The sequence below is a fragment of the Bubalus kerabau genome, chromosome 3 (assembly GCF_029407905.1).
Source record: "Bubalus kerabau isolate K-KA32 ecotype Philippines breed swamp buffalo chromosome 3, PCC_UOA_SB_1v2, whole genome shotgun sequence".
Classification (NCBI taxonomy): Eukaryota; Metazoa; Chordata; class Mammalia; order Artiodactyla; family Bovidae; genus Bubalus; species Bubalus kerabau.
This window is the reverse complement of record NC_073626.1, coordinates 56,186,257-56,209,126: the sequence shown is the minus strand read 5'-3', so window position 1 is coordinate 56,209,126 and position 22,870 is coordinate 56,186,257. Positions and strand designations below refer to the sequence as shown.

General features: G+C 40.0%; 1 long non-coding RNA gene across 1 annotated transcript in view; it reads left to right on the top strand.

Moving 5' to 3' along the window:
* The window catches only part of LOC129646124 (uncharacterized), a 36,306-nt gene extending 14,884 nt beyond the window's left edge, over positions 1-21,422 (top strand). The window contains exons 2-3 of the long non-coding RNA XR_008711718.1: positions 19,297-19,425; positions 21,302-21,422. This is a non-coding gene — a long non-coding RNA (uncharacterized LOC129646124). The remainder of the gene's footprint in view (positions 1-19,296; positions 19,426-21,301) is intronic.
* Positions 21,423-22,870: the final 1,448 nt, after the last annotated feature.

Sequence of the window (22,870 nt, the reverse complement as noted above, 5' to 3'; positions counted from 1 at the left end):
GAAAAGACCACCACTAGAAACAAGAAAGTTACAAATGAAAAAGCTCACCAGTAAAGAAACCATAAAGTGAATGTAGAAAATGACCTACACACAAATATGATCTCAAAACCGGCAATTGTGAGAAGAGGAGAGCACAAATGCACAATATGGAAAATGAGTTAGAAATTAAAAGACCAGCCATATAAAAGAACCTTGTTTACATATAGACTGCTACATCAAAACTTCATGATAACTGCAAAACAAAAGTCTACAATAGACACACACAGATAAAGAAAAAGGAATCAAATATAATGCTAGTCATCAAATCACAAATGAGGAAGAAAAGTTAAAAAACTACAAAAACAAATCCAAAACAACAAAATGGCAATTGGTATATATATATATATATATATATATATATATATATATATATATGATTACCTTAAATGTAAATGAATTAAATGTTCCAGCTGAAAAGATGTAGATTGGCTGAATGGATGTAAAAACATACCTGTATGTATGCTGTCTAAAAGAGACCCACTTCAGATAGAGGGACACAATAACAGGATAAGTGAGAGGATGGAAAAAGTTATTCAATGCAAATGGAAATCAAAAGAAAACTGGAGTAAAAATATTTAAATCATACAAAATATACTTTAAAATACTTTTAAAAGAGCCGAATGATGACACATGATGATCAAAGGGTCAATCCAAGAATATATATCAATTGTAAATATCTTTACAGCAAACATATAAGCACCTCAATATATAAGGCAAATGCTAATAGCAATAAAAGAAGAGACAGTAGCATAATAATAGTGGGTAACTTTAACAACCCACTTTCATCAACAAACAGATCATACAGATGGAATATTAATAGGAAACACAGACTTTAAATGGTGCATTAGATCAGATGGATTTAATTAATATTTGTAGAGCATTCCATCTGAAATCATCAGAATATACATTCTTCTCAAGCACACGTGGAACATTCTCTAGCATTGATCACATTCTGGAATACAAAGCAAGCCTCAATAAATTTTAAAAAATTCAAATCATATCAAGTATGTTTTCTTTTTTTAATTAATTAATTTATTTTAATTGGAGGATAATTGCTTTATGATTTTGTGATGGTTTTTGCATATATCAACATGAATCTGTCACAGGTATGCATGTGTCCCCCTCATCCTGAACCCATCTCCCTCCCCACCCTATCCCTCTGGGTTGTCCTAGAGCACTGGCTTTGTGCACCCTGTCAAGCATCTTTTCTGACCACAAAGCTAAGAGATTAAAAATCAGCTAAAGGGGAAAATTGCCAAAAAAACAAACAAACAAACAAACAACCGTGGAGGCCATACAACATGCTTCTAATCAACGAGTGAACCACTGAAAAAAACAAAGAGGAATTCAAAAAATGTTTAGAGACAAATGAAAACAAAATCATAATGATCCAAAAGCTATGCAATGGTGCAAAAACATTTCTATCAGGGAAATTTATAGCAATAAAATCTTACCTCAGGAAACAAGAAAAATCACAAATAAACAACCTAAGCTTACACTTAAAGCAACTAGAGAAAGAATAAAAAACCAAACCCAAAGTTAGTAGATGTATAGATATCATAAAGATCAAAGCACAAATAAGTGAAAGAGAAATGGAAAAATATATATAAATATTCAATGAAACTAAAAGCTGATTCTTTGAAAAGATAAGCAAAATTGATAAATATTTTGCCAGATTCATCAACAGAAAAGACAGAGGGCTCAAATCAATAAGATAAGTGAAAATGGAGAAGTTATAGCAGACAGAAAAACAAAGAATCATAAGCACCTAAAAGCACTGTACACCAATAAAATGAAAAACATGGAGGAAATGGACAAATTCTTAGAAAAGTACAATCTCCCAAGACTGAATCAATAAAAATAGAAAATATGAACAGATAATCACACATAATGAACTTAAAACTATGATTTTACAACTTCCAACAACCAATGTCCAGGATGAGATGGCTTCACAGGCAAACCGTATTAAACATTTAGATAAGACTTAGCACATATTTTGAAACTATTCCAAAAAATTTCAGAGAAAGGAATATTGTCAAATTCATTCATTCTATGAGGCCATCACTCTGATACCATAACTAAAGATACCACAGAGCAAGAAAATTACATATCAATAACACTTATAGATGTGAAAATCCTCAACAAAATGCTAGCAATTCCAAAAAACTTTTGACAAAATTCAGTACCCATTTATGATAAAAAGGCTCCAGGAAGTGGGTACTGAAGAAGCATATCTCAACATAAAAAATGTCATATATGTCAAACCTACAGCTAACAACATATTCAATGGTTAAAAGTATAAAGCATTTCTTCTAAGATCAGGAACAAAGATGTCTACTCTTAAGATTTTTTTTTCACCACAGTTTTGAAAGTCCTACCCACAGCAATCAGAGGTGGAAAAGAAATAACAGAAATCCAAATTGGAAAAGAAGCAAATATGTCACTGTCTGTAGATGAAATGACACTATACATAGAAAGTCCTAAAGATTTCACCAGAAAAACTAGTAGAGCTAATCAATAAATTTGATAGTCATAGGATATAAAATTAATACAGAAATCTTTTGCATTCCTATAACTAACCATGAAAGATTAGAAAAAGAAATAAACAATCTCATTTACCATCACTTCAAAAAGAATAAAATACCTATGAATAAATCTGCTTAAGGAGAAAAAAGGCTTCTACTCCCAACAACTATGAGATGCAAGTGAAAGAAATCAAAGATGACACAAACTGATTTAAAGATATGTTCTTGGATTGGATGAATCAATATCGTGACAGTGATTATACTACCCAAGACAGTCTACAAATTCAATGTAATCCCTATTAAACCATCAACTGCATTTTTCACTGAACTAGAGAAAAGTATCTTAAAATTTGTTTGGAGACACAAAAGACACAGAATAGCCAAAGGAATCTTGAGAAAGAAAACTAAATCTAGAGAATCAGGCTCCCTACTTCAGACTACAGTTCAAAGATAACATCATCAAAACAGTATGAAACTGGCACAAAAATACAAAAACAGATGAATGGAAGATGATCAGATTAGATCAGATCAGTCGCTCAGTCGTGTCCGACTCTCTGCGACCCTATGAACTGCAGCAGGCCAGGCCTCCCTGTCCATCACCATCTCCCGGAGTTAACTCAGACTCACTTACATAGAGTCAGTGATTCCATCCAGCCGTCTCATCCTCTGTCGTCCCCTTCTCCTCCTGCCCCCAATTCCTCCCAGCATCAGAGTCTTTTCCAATGAGTCAACTCTTTGCATGAGGTGGCCAAAGTACTGGAGTTTCAGCTTTAGCATCATTCCTTCCAAAGAAATCCCAGGGTTAATCTCCTTTAGAATGGACTGGTTGGATCTCCTTGCAGTCCAAGGGACTCTCAAGAGTCTTCTCCAACACCACAGTTCAAAAGCGTCAATTCTTCAGCACTCAGCCTTCTTCACAGTCCAACTCTCACATCCATACATGACCACAGGAAAAACCATAGCCTTGACTAGACGAACCTTTGTTGGCAAAGTAATCTCTCTGCTTTTCAATATGCTATCTAGGTTGGTCATAACTTTCCTTCCAAGGAATAAGCGTGTTTTAATTTCATGGCTGCAGTCACCATCTGCAGTGATTTTGGAGCCCCCAAAAATAAAGTCTGATGCTGTTTCCACTGTTTCCCCATCTATTTCCCATGAAGTGGTGGGACTGGATGCCATGATCTTCGTTTTCTGAATGTTGAACTTTAAGCCAACTTTTTGACTCTCCACTTTCACTTTCCTCAAGAGGCTTTTGAGTTCCTCTTCACTTTCTGCCATAAGGGTGGTGTCATCTGCGTATCTGAGGTTATTGATATTTCTCCCGGCAATCTTGATTCCAGTTTGTGTTTCTTCCAGTCCAGCGTTTCTCATGATATACTCTGCATAGAAGTTAAATAAGCAGGGTGACAATATACAGCCTTGACGAACTACTTTTCCTATTTGGAACCAGTCTGTTGTTCCATGTCCAGTTCTAACTGTTGCTTCCTGACCTGCATACAGATTTCTCAAGAGGCAGATCAGATGGTCTGGTATTCCCATCTCTTTCAGAATTTTCCACAGTTTATTGTGATCCACACAGTCAAAGGCTTTGGCATAGTCAATAAAGCAGAAATAGATGCTTTTCTGGAGCTCTCTTGCTTTTTCCATGATCCAGCGGATGTTGGCAATTTGATCTCTGGTTCCTCTGCTTTTTCTAAAACCAGCTTGAACAGCTGGAAGTTCACAGCTCACATATTGCTGAAGCCTGGCTTGGAGAATTTTGAGCATTACTTTACTAGTGTGTGAGATGAGTGCAATTGTGCGGTAGTTTGAGCATTCTTTGGCATTGCCTTTCTTTGGGATTGGAATGAAAACTGACCTTTTCCAGTCCTGTGGTCACTGCTGAGTTTTCCAAATTTGCTGGCATATTGAGTGCAGCACTTTCACAGCATCATCTTTCAGGATTTGAATAGCTCAACTGGAATTCCATCACCTCCACTAGCTTTGTTCGTAGTGATGCTTTCTAAGGCCCACTTGACAGCACATTCCAGGATGTCTGGCTCTAGGTCAGTGATCACACCATCGTGATTATCTGTGTCATGAAGATCTTTTTTGTACAGTTCTTCTGTGTATTCTTGCCATGTCTTCTTAATATCTTGTGCTTCTGTTAGGTCCATACCATTTCTGTCCTTTATCGAGCTCATCTTTGCATGAAATGTTCCTTTGGTATCTGTGATTCTCTTGATGAGATCCCTAGTCTTTCCCATTCTATTGTTTTCCTCTATTTCTTTGCATTGATCACTGAAGAAGGCTTTCTTATCTCTTCTGGCTATTTTTGGAACTCTACATTCAGATGCTTATATCTTTCCTTTTCTCCTTTGCTTTTCACTTCTCTTCTTTTCACAGCTATTTGTAAGGCCTCCCCAGACAGCCATTTTGCTTTTTTGCATTTCTTTTCCATGGGGATTGTCTTGATCCCTGTCTCCTGTACAATGTGAGGAACTTCATTCCATAGCTCATCAGGCACTCTATCTATCAGATCTAGTCCCTAAAATCTATTTCTCACTTCCACTGTATAATCATAAGAGATTTGATTTAGGTCATTCCTGAATGGTCTAGTGGTTTTCCTGCTTTCTTCAATTTAAGTCTGAATTTGGTAATAAGGAGTTCATGGTCTGAGCCACAGTCAGCTCCTGGTCTTGTTTTTGCTGACTGTATAGAGCTTCTCCATCTTTGGCTGCAAAGAATCTAATCAATCTGATTTCGGTGTTGACCATCTGGTGATGTCCATGTATAGAGTCTTCTCTTGTGTTGTTGGAAGAGGGTGTTTGTTATGACCAGTGCATTTTCTTAGCAAAACTCTATTAGTCTTTGCCCTGCTTCAATCCGTATTCCAAGGCCAAATTTGCCTGTTACTCCAGGTGTTTCTTGACTTCCTACTTTTGCATTCCAGTCCCCTATAATGAAAAGGACATCTTTTTTGGGTGTTAGTTCTAAAAGGTCTTGTAGGTCTTCATAGAACCGTTCAACTTCAGCTTCTTCAGTGTTACTGGTTGGGGCATAGACTTGGATTACTGTGATATTGAATGGTTTGCCTTGGAAATGAACAGAGATCATTCTGTCATTTTTGAGATTGCATCCAAGTACTGCATTTCGGACTCTTTTGTTGACCATGATGGCCATTCCATTTCTTCTTTGGGATTCCTGCCCCCAGTAGTAGATATAATGGTCATCTGAGTTAAATTCACCCATTTCAGTCCATTTCAGTTCGCTGATTCCTAGAATGTCGACATTCACTCTTACCGTCTCTTGTTTGAGAACTTCCAATTTGCCTTGGTTCGTGGACCTGATATTTCAGGTTCCTATGCAATATTGCTATTTACAGCATCAGACCTTGCTTCTATCACCAGGCACATCCACAGCAGGGTATTGTTTTTGCTTTGGTTCCATCCCTTCATTCTTTCTGGAGTTATTTCTCCACTGATCTCCAGTAGCATATTGGGCACCTACTGACCTGGGGAGTTTCTCTTTCAGTATCCTATCATTTTGCCTTTTCATACTGTTCATGGGGTTCTCAAGGCAAGAATACTGAAGTGGTTTGCCATTCCTTTTCCAGTGAACCACATTCTGTCAAATCTCTCCACCATGACCCGCCCATCTTGGGTTGCCCGCCGGCCTGGCTTAGTTTCATTGAGTTAGACAAGGCTGTGGCCCTAGTGTGATTAGATAGAAAGTCCATAAATAAATCTGCCCACCTATCGTCAATTAATCTACAACAAAGTAAGCAAGCAAGACTATACAATGTAGGGAAAACAGTCTCTTTAATTAATGGAACTATGAATACTGGACAGCTGCATGTAAAAGTAAATGAAATTATAACAGTCTGGAACACCATACACAAAAATAAACTCAAAATTGATTAAAGATCTAGATGTAGGATCAGATACTATAAAACTCTTAGAGGAAAAGGTGAGCAGAACATGTTTTTACATAAACAGTAGAAATATATAAGAAAATATATTGTTGTCAGAGCAACAGAAATAATTGTTTTTAAATGAAACCTAATTAAATTCAAAAACTTTCACAGAGTAAAGGATACCATTAACAAAATGAAAAGGGAACCTACAGAATGGGAGAAAATATTTGCAAATGATACAATTGACAAAGGATTTGCCTCTAAAATTTACAAGAAGCTCATGTGTCTCATTATCAAAAACAAGCCAACAAACAAACAATCCAATCAAATAAGAGACAAGCCTAAAAAGACATTTCTCCAAAGAAGATATGCAGATGGCCAGGAAGCACATGAAAAGATTCTCAACATCACTAATTATTAGTGAAATGCAAATCAAAACTACAGTAATCTATCATCTCACACCAGAATGGTCATCATCAAAAAAAATCTACAATGAATGCTGAAGAGTGTGTGGAGAAAAGGAAATCTACACTGCTGGTTGAAATGTAAATTGGTACAGCCACTATAGAAAACAGTTTGGATATCCCTTAAGAAACTAAATATAAAGCTACCTTCGTTTAGTTGCTAAATCACATCTGGCTCTTCGTAACCCCATGGACTGTAGTTTGCCAGGCTCCTCTGTCTATAGGATTTCCCAGTCAAGAATACTGGAGTGGGTTTCCATCTCCTCTCTAAGAGCTACTGTGTTATTCAGCAATGCCTGTCCTGGGCATATATTTGGAGAAAGCCTTGTTTCAAAAGGATGCACACACCCAAATGTTCGTTACAGCACTGTTTCCAAAAGCCAAGACAGAGAAACAACCTAAATGTCCATCAGTAGATGAATGGATAAAGATGTGGTTACATATACAATGGAATACACCTCAGCCATTAAAAAAAGAGTAAAATAATGCCATTTACAGAAACATGGATGGACCTATACATTATCATACTGAGATAGAGAAAGACAAATATCATATCATATAACTATATGCATAATCTAATAAAAATAACACAAATGAACATATTTACAAAACAGAAACAGACTCACAGGCTTGAAGAACAAATTTATGTCTATCAGTGTTTAGAGTAGGGGCGCCAGGATAGATGGGGCATTTAGGATTGACAAGTATATATTGCTGTATAATGTATAACATTATATGATATAATGATAACAAGCAAGGACCTACTGTGTTGCACAGGGAATGCTACTCAGTATCCTGTAATAACCTAAATGGGTAAGGAATTTGAAAAAGAATAGATACATGTATATGCATAACAGAATCACTTGGCTGTACACCTAAAACTGACACTGAGCTTTCCCAATGGCTCAGCATGAAGGAATCTGACTACAGTGTAAAATACACAGATTTGATCACTAGGTTGGGAAGATTCCCTGGAGGAGGAAATGGAAACCCACTCTAGTATTTTTATCTGGGAAATTCCATGGACAGAGGATCCTGGCAGGCTACAGTCGATGGGCATGCAAAGAATTGGACATGACCAAGTGACTGTAAAGGAGAATGAAAAAGCTGGCTTGAAACTGCTGTATGACTCAGGGAACTCAAGCAGGGTCTCTAAGACAGGCTGAGGGGTCGGGTGGAGAGGGAGATGGGAGAGGTTTGGGAGGGAGGGGACACGGGTATACCTATGGCTGATTCTTGTTGATATATGACAGAAAACCACAAAGTTCTGTAAAGCAATTATCCTTCAATTAAAAAAAAAAAAAAAAAAAAAACTAAGATCATGGCACCTGGTCCCATCATTTCATGGCAAATAGAAGGGCGAAAAGTGGAAGCAGTGACAGATTTTATTTTCTTGGCCTCCAAAAACACTGCCTACAGCAACTTCAGCTATGAAACCAAAAGACACGTGCACCTTGGAAAGAAAGCTATGACCCACCTGGATAGCATATTAAAAAGCAGAGACATCACTTTGCCAACAAAGGTCCATCTAATCAAAGCTATGGTTTTCCCAGAAGTCGTACAGATATGAGAGTTAAACCATAAAGAAGGCTGAACACCAAAGAACTGATGATTTTGAACTGTAGTGTTGGCGGAGACTCTTAAGTGTCCTTTGGACTGCAAGGATTGACTCCAACCAGTCAATCCTAAATGAAATCAGTCCTGAATATTCATTGGAAGGACTGATGCTGAAGTGAAGCTCTGATACTTTGGCTACCTGATGCAAAGAGCTGATTCACTGGAAAAGACCCTGATGCTGGGAAAGATTGAAGGCAAAAGAAGAAGGGAGTGGCAGAGGATGAGATGATTAGATAGCATCACTGGCTCAATGGACATGAATCTGAGCAAGTTCCAGGGATAGTGAAGGACAGGAGAGCCTGGAGTCATACAGTCCATGGCGATCGCAAAGAGTTGGACACAAATTAGTGACTGAATCATGACAACAAAACTCATTCAGCATTATTTATCAACTATGCTCCATTATAAAATAAAAATTAAATGAAAATAATGATTCAAATCAATAAGATGCAACAGGCTTCCCCGTAAGAGTATGGGTAGCGTGCCACTTAAATAAAATCCAGAAAGATTTCTCTCCAAAGAAGTATGATAGAGATCACATTTTCAAAACACACACACACACAATACCTTAAGAAGATCAGGTAGGACATTTATGTCTTAAAGACATAGGAAGAGAAATGCAAATTCCCACTACTGGGCTTTTATTTAACATCAGAATTTTCATAAGATGTCCACATTAAGCTGGGTTTTTAATTTCAGTGCACACACCATAGAAGAGCCCTCTCATTTTCAAGGCGAGATTTATTTAATTTCCAATTAAGTAATTGTAAGTTCTGTATGTATATAAACCAGGCTGTTAGTTAGAGGCTAGAGATCTGTTGTTTCTCTTTCTTTTGTTTTGAAAAGAAAATTTCAGAGGCCAGTTTGTCAAAATAAAATCGCTAGTATAGAAAATTCAAGGAAAATTGACAGATCAGTTTCCCTCTAATTACCTGGTCTAATCTTCAGTTCAGTTCAGTCGCTCAGTCGTGTCTGACTCTTTGCAACCCCATGAATTGCAGCACACCAGGCCTCCCTGTTCCATCACCAACTCCCAGAGTTCACTCAGACTCACGTCCATTGAGTCAGTGATGCCATCCAGCCATCTCATCCTCTGTCGTCCCCTCTCCTCCTGCCCCCAATCCCTCCCAGCATCAGAGTCTTTTCCAATGAGTCAACTCTTCGCATGAGGTGGCCAAAGTACTGGAGTTTCAACTTTAGCATCATTTCTTCCAAAGAAATCCCAGGGCTAATCTCCTTCAGAATGGACTGGTTGGATCTCCTTGCAGTCCAAGGGACTCTCAAGAGTCTTCTCCAACACCACAGTTCAAAAGCATCAATTCTTCGGTGCTCAGCCTTCTTCACAGTCCAACTCTCACATCCATACATGACCACAGGAAAAACCATAGCCTTGACTAGATGGACCTTTGTTGGCAAAGTAATGTCTCTGCTTTTCAATATGCTATCTAGGTTGGTCATAACTTTTCTTCCAAGGAGTAAGTGTCTTTAATTCCACGGCTGCAGTGACCATCTACAGTGATTTTGGAGCCCCCCCCAAATAAAGTCTGACACTGTTTCCCCATCTATTTCCCATGAAGTGATTGGACCAGATGCCATGATCTTCGTTTTCTGAATATTGAGCTTTAAGCCAACTTTTTCACTCTCCTCTTTCACCTTCATCAAGAGGCTTTTTAGTTCCTCTTCACTTTCTGCCATAAGGGTGGTGTCATCTGCATATCTGAGGTTATTGATATTTCTCCCGGCAATCTTGATTCCAGCTTGTGCTTCTTCCAGCCCGCGTTTTTCATGATGTTCTCTGTATATAAGTTAAATAATCAGGGTGACAATATACAGCCTTGACTTAGTTCTTAATCTTAGTCTTTTAACGGAGTAAAAACTTGCCAGTACATTTCACTGAGGAGAACCTGTTCAGTGTCTAAACTGATCCCCAGTATGTTTCAACTGGGCTCCCACAATATATTTAAATTAGAGAGCACACATTAATATTTTTCAATTGGGGAGTCAGTTACCTCTTAGATGTTGCCAAATAAAACTCAGAATCATCAGCCAAAAATTGGGATTTCCGAGAACCAGGAAAGACATATCCAAATTCATGTGGACTCTCTGAGAAGATGGATGGATACAAGAGACCTCTACTGGTACCAAGGCTCCGGTTCTTCACAGAGTTCAGACAAAGGACAGAAGTCTTCTCTGATTCCCTTCCTAAATGGTGACCAAAAGTGTCAACTGAAAAAAATGCATAACCTAGAAGTTGAGCGTTGGCTTTATTTGGTGGCCAGAATTGAGGACTGAAGCCCAAGACATAGTATCTCGGATAACTCTGAGAGACAGCTCCCAAGAAGCAAGGGTTGAGGGGCAGGATATATAGGAATTTTTGCATCAAAGATCAGGTATTTGGAACTCCAAAAGATTACTGTTAGAGCAAAACAGATATCTCCAGTTAAATCGTTTAGTGCTTTTCTATGTATGGGAAGATGCAAGAGTCTGAGATAACTTAAGTCATTTCTTTGATATGCATCTGAGCTATCTGGGGCCACTATTCTGTGTTTTCACATCCTGAGTCTCTCCAGGGTGCACTGTTGGTGGGTGGCTGCAACATTGACTGCTAGATTGTTGATGGTGGTATGGCAATTATCCTGAGTTCCCTCAATGCTCACAGTTGGGGTGGATGTAATGTGATGGCTTGAAGGCTGCAATATCCTATGTTTACTGATATAGCAGGCCATATTTTTCATTCACAGTAGCATAAACTTTAGTAGCAGTAACATAATTTTGTGCCTCTGACTTTCTCTTACACTTATAAATTACACATCAAAGTGTATTAGTAATTAAGTGTGTGGCTTCACTTGAATCCTGATCCAGCACTTTATTAATCATATTTTCAGGAAGAAGAAATTTTTCCAGGTTCTTCTGGCTGGTCTAAGAATTAAATTGATATGAGACAGATTATAATAAGAGAAAATCCTTCTAAAGTTTAGTAACAGGTATACATGGGATAGACCCAGTAAAACTGAGTAACTCACAAAAGTGACTGAAACCTTCACCTTCAGGTGAAGAAATACCATTTTCAGGTAAAGAAAAAAGAAGTTGTTGGGGGTACTGGTTTGAGATTTCCAAGGGGAGGAAGACAACTGACATAAAGATGGAAAAGTAAATGTTCAGTAAACAAATGGTTGCTGGACCATCAGAGACAGTGAGACACAGAGAAACCTCTGATCTGTAGGCTCTGCCGAGTTTTCCCCACTACCCTTGGCCCATATTCTTTTCAGATATCTTTGGTAGTATCCCTATTCCAGAAATAGACCCTCTCTCTAATTTTTTTAGGCAGTGAGGTGAAAGATCAAAGCTTTTTTCCAGAATATTTTGGGCCTTAATTATTTTTAGTTTTGATAATCCACACACCAGAGATATTTTGGAATGGCAAGTTTTGCCCCTCTATTGGGGTGGGGGGTGGGGTCTAGGTCTATAGGTAAGATTACAAATTTTAGAGTCCATTAGAACCTGTACAGGATGAATCCCTGCTCAGTGGAAACAAATTTTGAGACATTACAAAGTTACCTGATTTCTTCAAGACACAACCTGCTCACTTGTGGAATGGCAACAATGGCATAGCAGCCCTCTTCCAAGGATAGTCAGGGGAGCATTTACAGGGAACAGGATATCTAAGCCTTAAAGGATGAGAAAGCGTTCAGTGGGCCAACCAGTGAGGGTACGTTCTCCTTGCTGAGCTAACAATGAAGCAGCAGGCATATCTGAGAGCCTTTTTGTGGGTTAGTAGGAGGTGCTATATGCACTCTGAGCCTTCATAAGAGGTGGAAAACCATGCAATGAATGTAATAGAAAATGGACAGCATCTTTACAGGTACATGGGCTCATCCTCCCATTGTCGCCCCCAAAACCATTCCAGTTGTGTGTGTGTATATTTATATATACGTATACACACACACACACACACACACACACATATATATATATATACACATATATATAAATATATTATGTCATGGTGATATATAAAAATATATTTATACACCATGGAATACTACTGAACCATAAAAAGTATGAAATATTGCCTTTCAAAGCAACATAAATGAACCTAAAGATTATCATACTAAGTCAGAAAGAGAAGCACAAATACCATACAATATCATTTTTATCTGCAATCTAGAATTCTAAAATATGACACAAATGAACTTATCTACAAAATAGAAACAGACTCACAGACATAGAGAATGGACTTGTGATTGTCAGGGGAGTAAGGGAGGGGTAGATTGGGAGTTTGGGGTTAGCAGATGCAAATTATTTTATGTAGAATGGATAAAAAATAAAATCCTACCCTATAGCATAAGCAACTACATTCAATATCCTGTGATAAACCATAATGGAAAAGAAGAAAGAATTTAAATTAAAACTTTAAAATAAAAAATGTGATCTGGTTCACATATAAAACAGGTAAGGCTACTGTGGCCTGGAGACTGCAAGTCCTGACTTTCTTCAAGGACATACCCATACCCTGGCCCTGGGACTGTAGTCATTTGTGGAACATTAGAATTCTCTTTCCTTCCAGTCCATCCAGCATACTCTGCCTGGTTTTACCTTGAATTTCTTTCAGTGTCTCTCAGTGTTGGCTATTCCCCATGATTTTAAAATATCATCAATTTTATTCTTCACTCCAAATAGTTCTGCTCAGAATAATAATACTCTTTAAGGGCCCAAAGTGGACATTAAGCCTATAAGAATTGATTTCATTCAAACCTTCATTCAACAGCTTAAACAAAACTGAGCAGACAACCAATCCAGCTAATTCTGGTTCAGTCTAATGTTGTAGAAACAACACTTGTTCTTTTCCAACTCAGGGAGTGTGTTTAGACAGACAGCAGATTGAACAGGTAACAAAATACTCCCCTCAAAACTGACCAGTAAGAACAGGCTCTCAATATTTGCAGAGAGCTAGGTCCACTGAAATGTTTTTGGTATTGTCAGAAACTCTAGCATGTAAAGAAAGTTGCCCAATTATGAGCTGCTTTTGGTCATCGGACCACCCTTGTGGGATAGACAGGGAAGGTGTTAATACTCTCACTACACAGATGGGAAAACAAAGCAGAAAGAGATTAGTTGAGTTGCTTAAGGTCATGTGACCAGTGTGTTCAGTTCAGTTCAGTCGCTCAGTCGTGTCCGACTCTTTGCAACCGCATGAATCACAGCACTCCAGGCCTCCCTGTCCATCACCAACTCCCGGAGTTCACTCAGACTCATGTCCAACGAGTCAGTGATGCCATCCAGCCATCTCATCCTCTGTTGTCCCCTTTTCCTCCTGCCCCCAATCCCTCCCATAATCAGAGTCTTTTCCAATGAGTCAACACTTCGCATGAGGTGGCCAAAGTACTGGAGTTTCAACTTTAGCATCATTTCTTCCAAAGAAATCCCAGGGCTGATCTCCTTCAGAATGGACTGGTTGGATCTCCTTGCAGTCCAAGGGACTCTCAAGAGTCTTCTCCAACACCACAGTTCAAAATTCATGTTGATATATGGTAAAACCAATACAATATTATAAAGTTAAAAAATAAAATAAATTTTAAAAAAAAGCATCAATTCTTTGGCGCTCAGATTTCTTCACAGTCTGACTCTCACATCCATACATGACCACTGGAAAAACCATAGCCTTGACTAAACGGACCCTTGTTGGGAAAGTAATGTCTCTGCTTTTCAATATGCTATCTAGGTTGGTCATAACTTTTCTTCCAAGGAGTAAGCGTCTTTTAATTTCATGGCTGCAGTCACCATCTGCTGTAATTTTGGAGCCCCCCAAAATAAAGTCTGACACTGTTTCCACTGTTTCCCCATCTATTTCCCATGATGTGATGGGACCAGATGCCATGATCTTCGTTTTCTGAATGTTGAGCTTTAAGCCAACTTTTTCACTCTCCTCTTTCACTTTCATCAAGAGGCTTTTTAGTTCCTCTTCACTTTCTGCCATAAGGATGGTGTCATCTGCATATCTGAGGTTATTGATATTTCTCCCAGAAATCTTGATTCCAGCTTGTGCTTCTTCCAGCCCAGCATTTCTCATGATGTACTCTGCATATAAGTTAAATAAGCAGGGTGACAATATACAGCCTTGATGCACTCCTTTTCCTATTTGGAACCAGTCTGTTGTTCCATGTCCAGTTCTACTGTTGCTTCCTGACCTGCATACAAATTTCTCAAGAGGCAGGTCAGGTGGTCTGGTATTCCCGTCTCTTTCAGAATTTTCCACAGTTTATTGTGATCCACACAGTCAAAGGCTTTGGCATAGTCAACAAAGCAGAAGTAGATGTTTTTCTGGAACTCTCTTGCTTTTTCAATGATCCAGCAGATGTTGGCAATTTGGTCTCTCTTTCCTCTGCCTTTTCTAAAACTAGCTTGAACATCTGGAAGTTCACGGTTCACGTATTGCTGAAGCCTGGCTTGGAGAATTTTGAGCATTACTTTACTAGCGTGTGAGATGAGTGCAATTGTGAGGTAGTTTGAGCATTCTTTGTCATTGCCTTTCTTTGGGATTGGAATGAAAACTGACCAATGTGTAGCAGAGGTCAAATTAGAGCATTGTTCCATATGCTGCGCAGCAACTCTTTTTCAAATTAAAATCTTGCTAAACTGGCTATCCAAGGTTTTGTTCACATGACTACATATTTAGATGTGTACAGCTCTCAATTTGAGTAGAAAGGGTTCACAGTTTCAGTTATGGAGTACTGTAAACAATCTGCCTGCAGTACAGGAGACCTGGGTTCGGTCCCTGGGTCAGAAAAATCCCCTGTAGAAGGAAATGGCAACCCAGTATTCTTGCCTAGAGAATTTCATGGACAGAGGAGCCTGGAAGACTACAATCCATGGAGTTGCAAAGGGTCGGACATGACTGAGTGACTTTCACACACTCACACACTGAGGTGTCAATTTCACACAGAGCTGTCATGCATGGCCCCTGGGTCTCTGTCAGGAATACTTGTATAATGCCCTGGACTCACATTGTGATCATCTAGTTGGTAAACACCAGATGCCTATTGTGTGCCAGGCTCTGTGTTAAATGTTAAACCAAACAGATATGCTCCAATTTGGTAGCGCAAAGGCACCAAGAAATCCTCAAAATGAAAACACAACTCTTTCCCTTTTCTGTTGCAGTGGAGCGAAACTTATCACTCTAAGATGTCTCTTTGGCCTGTGGATTAGTTTGAGCTGAAAACAATAAAGGCCCAAAAGACTCAGAAAGAAATTTTGACTTTTCCCCTAACAGCCTAAATGAATGTAGATAGAGAAATTGTTCCAGGAAGGGAGCTATTGCCATATTTAACTATAGCATGAACTAGATTTATAAACAGAAAGGAGTCTAGCAAAGTCTATTTGTTAAAATTCCTCTGTGCCCCATTGTCTCTGATAGCCTAGCACATTTGTTTACCAAGCATTTGCATTTCTATCTCCTTGTCAACTGCCTTTCTCCTCTTTGAGGTCCCAAACCAATACCCTCAACACTCTCTTTTTTTTCTTTATCTGAAGGTGATATTTAAGGTAAAGTTTTCAGCCATTTTGGTGAGTTACTCAGTTCTCCTGAGTCTCTCTCATGTATGCATTAAACTGTATTTGATTTTCTCCTGCTAATCTGTAGCCTGCCAATTTAATTCTTAGACCAGCCAGAAGAACCTGGAAGAGTAGAGGAAATTTCTTCTTCCTTGACACTCTCCAACATCACTTGAAAATGAAGAAAATGGATTTTAAAAAAAAAAGAAAGAAAAGGCCCTCAGCCAACTTTACTTGGATCATGCTGCTGCTGCTGAGTCGCTTCAGTCATGTCCGACTCTATGCGACCCCATAGAGGGCAGCCTACCAGGCTCCCCCGTCCCTGGGATTCTCCAGGCAAGAACACTGGAGTGGGCTGCCATTTCCTTTTCCAATGCATGAAGGTGAAAAGTGAAAGTGAAGTCACTCAGTCGTGTCCGACTCTTCGCAGCCCCATGGACTGCAGCCTACCAGGCTCCTCCGCCCATGGGATTTTCCAGGCAAGAGTGCTGGAGGGGGGTGCCATTCCCTTCTCCAACTTGGCTCACAGCACTACTCAAAAAGTAAGGGAAAATCCTTAGCAAATCAAATTGTTTTCAGAGTCCTGGAAGATACTCAGCAGAAAGGGTCATACTGAGGAAGAAACGAGGTGAAGAACACTTATTTAGCCTAAAACATGCCTAGGAGAAAAATCTTGCAGAAGTAATGCTGAATCCCCTAGATATTCTGAGCTGAGTCAGTGGAGGTACTGGGAACCAGGCCTAGCCAGTGGTGGGGAGGTGTGGTAACAAGACTGGAAGACAAGAGCAGAGCCTTTTTGAAAAAGGACCACAAAACGGCCTTCATCAAACAGGCTTGGCAGGGTAAGAAACAAGACCCTGGAGCCTGAATCCCAAGACAAAAATCCAGTCTTAAAAGATTAACTTTATATCTGTTACACTAAGGAGAATATACCTAGTTGCCACAAGACGAGAAGCTCAAGTATAAATTTTAACCTTCACTGTTCCTATGCTTTCTTAAAGAAAATTCTCATGCATTTCTTGCCCCTTGTAAGGTGAGTGCAGAGCAAAAGAGAGCAAGTTGGGCAGTCAGGCAGGGGAAGGAAATTTATTAGAGAGAAAACGAGAGGGTGACTGGTCCTTAAGGAGAACCAGTGTCCTCCCTTTCTGACAGGGTCGTATACCTCACCAATGAAAAATTATCTGATGGGATGGTTAATTTTTGGCCTGTAGCTGAGTCCTGTGGTCACATAGCCAGAGGTCTGGAATCCAGTGGTCTCCTAGCCTTGAGAAGGTAGGCGCAGTGGGAAAACAGAATGTCGTGTGGGCAATTTGGTCAGTCTCAAGGGTCACTGTGACTTTATTCTTTGTTTATGAGGTCAACATAATGAGCCATTTTAACAATGAGCCCCCATGTGGGCCCTATAATCCTTCACAGAAGGACTCCCTGTTCTCCGTAGCCACCCCAGGGTCATCTGCTACTGATCAAAGAAGTTTGACAATTTCTGCAAATTCTCAGTGATCATGAGACAAATCCTCCCTTTTGTTATAAAAGCAACTCACCTCTTCTAATTTGAGAGCTTGCACTTTTTTTTCTTTTTTTCCTGCCTTCTCCCTTGTGCACAAACTATCTCTTTTAATAAAAAGCTTTGCTTGCATAAGAGTCCAGGGGAAGCAATATTCATTTCTTTAATATTGCTGTCCAAGAATCTGGGAAAGGCTTGGTAACCATAAAGGTTCTGTGCTAATCTGTTTTGATCACCTCTTTCCTGTCTACCTGGGGACTAGTCCTCTTAATGGTGCTGGTAAGTAGGGCCATGTGACTACTTCTCTCCAGTGTGGTGGGAAAAAGAATTTCAGTATCCATGTGTCCCTTGTGGGCTGAAGCCAAGTAGAATGAGTGCGTGTGTGTGTGTGTGTGTTTGTGTGTGTGCATGCACACCCATGGGCATATTTGGGTCCTCCTTCCACCTCCACAATGAAGGGGGCATGTGTGGACATAGCTGAGCCACAAAGATGATCATGATGTAATAGCATGGAGGAAAGCTTCCCTGGAATATTGGCTGCTCCGGCTTCAGAATTTAAGTGAGTGAGAAATAGGCCATTTTTTTTTTTTAAAGCCTCAGAGATGGCTGGTTTAATTTGCTCATCAACATGTTTAAGCTGCATTTTTAAGCTCTTCTGTCTAATACAGATATTTACTTGATCAGAAGGTAGGACCCTTCTCCTTCCCTGTACTCAGACTGGTAGTGTTCACATGCAAAACCCAAGTACTGTTTTTTAAAGAAAGTAATCAATCTGCCTGGAGACAAGCCCTCGTGTAGAAGCTGTAGATTGTGGGAGGCTGCAGCAGAGCCCAAGGAATGCTCACTCCCCAGGTGAGGTGTGAAGTGGAAATAGGAGGCCACTGCAGTCAAGAGGGAGCTACACTGAATTGATGAATCCCTCTTTCCCTGGGTAGTTGATCTTTCTGCTCCACACCCACAGACCCTAAAGCAAAGCTTCTTAGGGGACCAAGCTGCCCTCTCACACAAGACCCATAGACTGGCTCCCAGTCCAATTGGGGGATTATTTAAGCAAAACAAACAAGCTGAGAGACTCATACACCTGCCGACCTAATCAATGTCCCCAGCATCCACCACAGTGCTGTGCTGCCACACTTCTTGTTGGAATTCTTTTGATTTCAGCATCGATCTAGACAACTCTTCCCATAACCCTGTGTATTCAGCTTGTGGCTGTCCTGACCTCTCAGGCTTTATCTCAGCCACTTTCCCCACAAATCCCACCCTGGGTCACTCTGCTGCCTTGCTTTTTCCCTGAGCACATGTTCTCACTTTTCTGTGAGATTGTAGTGTCTTCTCTGCCTTAATTCTTCCATGTCCTCTTGCCTTTGTGATGGGCTTTATTCCTTTCTCAGACTCACCTCAAGGATTTTCCCAGCCCAAGACTAGGCAAACTCTGCTGTTATGGTGAGGTGTGGTTCCCCTCCATGTGCTGCTTCACCCAGGTCACCCTCATAGTGCTCATCCCTTCATGCAAGTCATTGCCATTTTGTCTCTTTCATAAGACTGGGGGCTCCTTAATATTAGTCCCCCAGCTATTCATCTTGCTGCTGCTGTTTAGTCACTAAGTCATGTCAAACTCTTTGCATGGACTGTAGCCTACCATTATCTTCAGTCCATGGGATTTCCCAGACAAGAATACTGAAGTGTTCTTTCCTTCTCCAGGGGATCTGCCTGACCTAGGGATTGAACCAGCATCTCCTGCTTGGCATTCAGGTTCTTTACCACTGAGCTCCAGCAAATCCTTGTCTCAATTATTCAGCAGAGTGACCTGCACAGAGAGAAAGAAAGAAGGTAAGCAGGGAGGGAGAGACAGAGAAAGGGAGAGAGGAGACTAAGGTTTCCAACTGAAATGTCTGATATCCCTGACTGGAAGTTTCCTCAAAGAGCTGGAGTTTTAATCAGCCTGAAGATTCTAACCATGGGCTCAGTGGTAACATGGAGGGGAGTCTCTGCAGCCACATGGAGTTCTGGACCTAGCACTGATCTACCCAAATGTAGTAGTGGTTTCACAGACTCACTGGAGGTGGGATAAGCTGTCCACTCAGACTCTGTTCCAATGTAGCCTGAAAGCCTACAGATGGACTTAAGTCTCAACTTGGATCCACAGCTCAGGATGAGAGATGAAGCTGGTTTTGATGAATGGCAAACCCCTGTGATCAAATGTGAAAAAAAGTTAAGGCCATGTGCTTAGTGATGCAACAGGATAAGGGGAGGTTCTCAGATTACCTTAAGAGAACTCATGAAGGCTGGGAGGGGAAGGTGTCAAAATCCCCACAAGCCCCCTCATTTCAGATATGGTTGAAGATAATATCAATCTCCCTCCCCAGTGCAACAGAGCTTCCCATTAGCAGAATACAGACACACTTGACAATGAAGAGAGGGTGGCAAAGACAAGCTGAGCTGTAGGAACACCAGATATGTAACTTTACAACACCACCTCATGCCCAGTTGCTTCCAATCTACGCCTCCAAAAAATCACAAGCAGCCACTGCTTGTCAGGGAACTTCATGTCTTCTCACTAAGAGTTAAAATCACAAATCTGAAGCCCACAAATAGAAGAATCTCCTGTCTTATCACTTAAAAAATTGTAGACTGACTGCTGCACTGGAGAAAACCACAAACAAGCTGAATCAGTTCATGATTTTCATTATTCTGAACCTGGCAGATACTAGGAATGGCTCAGAACTCTGCTGAATATGCAATATAGTATCAGTGAGACTTTTTTCCCTTGGGAGTTAAAGGTCAGAAGGGAAATGAAATATGCGTTTACTAGATGAGATGTGGTAAAATTTCTATGGCTTTAGCTGCAGGCATGGCTATGTTAGATTGCTGGCTTCATCATTTTCAGCAATTGGTAAAGAAAAAAGAGAGTGAAAGAAAAGTCAGCCAAAACAATAGAACCAGCCTGAAAGCATGAACAGAATTAGTGGAAGAGTTAGTGCTGCTGTTCCTGAGTTCCTCCATGATTGACAGTCACTGGCTTGATCTAGAGCATCAAACAGACAGAAGTAAATTAGGGATCTGAAGGGATTTCTGTGACTCATGAATGCAGAATAGGCTTCTCCTAGTCTGTGAGGGCAGAGAAGGCAATGGCAACCCACTCCCAGTACTCTTGCCTGGCAAATCCCAGGGACAGGGGAGCTGGTGGACTGCCTTCTCTGGGGTCGCACAGAGTCAGACATGACTGAAGCGACTTAGCAGCAGCAGCAGCAGCAGTCTGTGAGGGGTAATGCATTTGCTTTAAGGAAGAAACACAGGCCATGGAAAGCTAGATTACTCGTAAATAACCTGATGGGCTTCCCAGGTGGCACTAGTGGTAAAGAACATGCCTGCCAGTGCAGGAGACATAAGAGACACTGGTTTGATTCATAGGTCAGGAAGATCCCTTGAAGGAGGGCATGGCAATCCATTCCAGTATTGTTGCCTGGAGAATCCCATGGACAGAGAAGCCTAGAGGGCTACAGTACATAGGGTTACAAAGAGTCAGACACAATTGAAGCAATTTAGCACGCACACATGCACAGCAACATGATACTGAGATTTATAAAGCACTATTGCTGTGAGGAGAAAGCAGACTAAAAGAAGTAGAGATTCTGGGCATGGTGAGCTGTAGACCTATGCAAACCTACCTTTTTTTTTTTTTTTTTTTTTTTTTTTTTCATAAAAGCAACAAGAACATTATCAAAAATTGTCTGAAGAAGCATTTACGGAACTCTGGAAATAAATCAATGCTTACAACAATCTGAAGAGAATATATTCCAGGAAAACTGCTGAACCTCAGTAAGAACAGTGGGGCTATGGATTATAACTTGGCATTGACCCCTCCTCTCCAGCTCAATATCAGCCCCCAATTCAGGAGCCTCACAACTACAGTAGCTGCAAAAACCAGCTGTCTTGAACTATCAGGAAAAAGTAAAATAGGATTTGGAGTGTCTCAAAAAATCCCATTCACAAAGCATTGTCACTATTTGGCCTGTCTCAATCTCCCAGCTCTGTGGAAAAACTCCTCTCACAAGGCATTTATCAAAACACTACTGACAATTGTTGAATGCCACAGCTGCTTGAGACAAATGAGACCCTGAACAAAACAGTAAACATTAAACCTCAAAAGGGACATCTAAGGGACAAGATGCCTCAGGAAGCAGAGTGGATTTGAAGGGCCCCATGCACATCTCCAGTAAGACCTGAAGAGGCCTTACTCTCTCACTTATGGCTAAACTTGAGGGCTTACACAGTAGTAAGTTAAGGTTAAGACAGAGTTATAAACTATCTTAGTGTTGAATTTGTACCCTAAAAGTCACACAGGTCACCTAGCAAAGGGTGGAAGAAACTTATTATTCAGGTAATTTAAGTAAATCTCAGCAGCAGCAGCAACTGAGCAGAGACTGCTGGCTACCAGGAAGTCAGACTATTCACTCAGGAAATTCACTTAACAAACAAATAGTAGTGACAGAAACAAAACAATAAAAACAACAGCAACAACAAACCACTGGGGGAGGGAAGTTCTGATTTTCGGAGTTGCCACATTATACTATCTATTTCAACAGAAATATCCATTTCAACAGAAATATATGAGACATAAAAAGAAACAAGAAAGTATGGTCCATTAACAGAAAAAAATAAAAGCAGTCAATAGATGTTTTCCTTGAGGGAGTATAGATGTTGAGCTTTCTTAAAAAGTACTCTAAATCGGCTACTAAAATTGTGTTCAAAGAACTGAAGAAAACCATGTGTAAAGGGAAGAAAGAAAATATGACAAAGTGACTCACTAATAGACTCTTAATGAAGAGATAGATATTAGTTTTTATAGGTACCAGAGAGCAATTCTGGAATTAAAAAGTATAATAACTGAAATAAAATAATTACTAGAGGTGCTCACTGACAGATGTAAAAGAAAGAATCAGTAAATTTGAAAATAGGTACATGTGTCTCTTTCAATTCTGATTTCCTCGGGGTGTATGCCCAGCAATGGGATTACTGGGTCATATGGCAGTTCTACTACCAGTTTTTAAAGGAATCTCCATACTATTCTCTATAGTGTCTTCACCAGTTTGTATTCCCACCAACAGTGTAAGAAGGTTCCCTTTTATCCACACCCTCTCCAACATTTATTGTTTGCAGACTTTTTGATGATGGTCATTATGACTGATGTGAGATGATATGTCATTGCAATTTTGATTTGCATTTCTCTAATAATAATGAGTTTTTATTTACATTTCTCTGATGATGCTCTAAT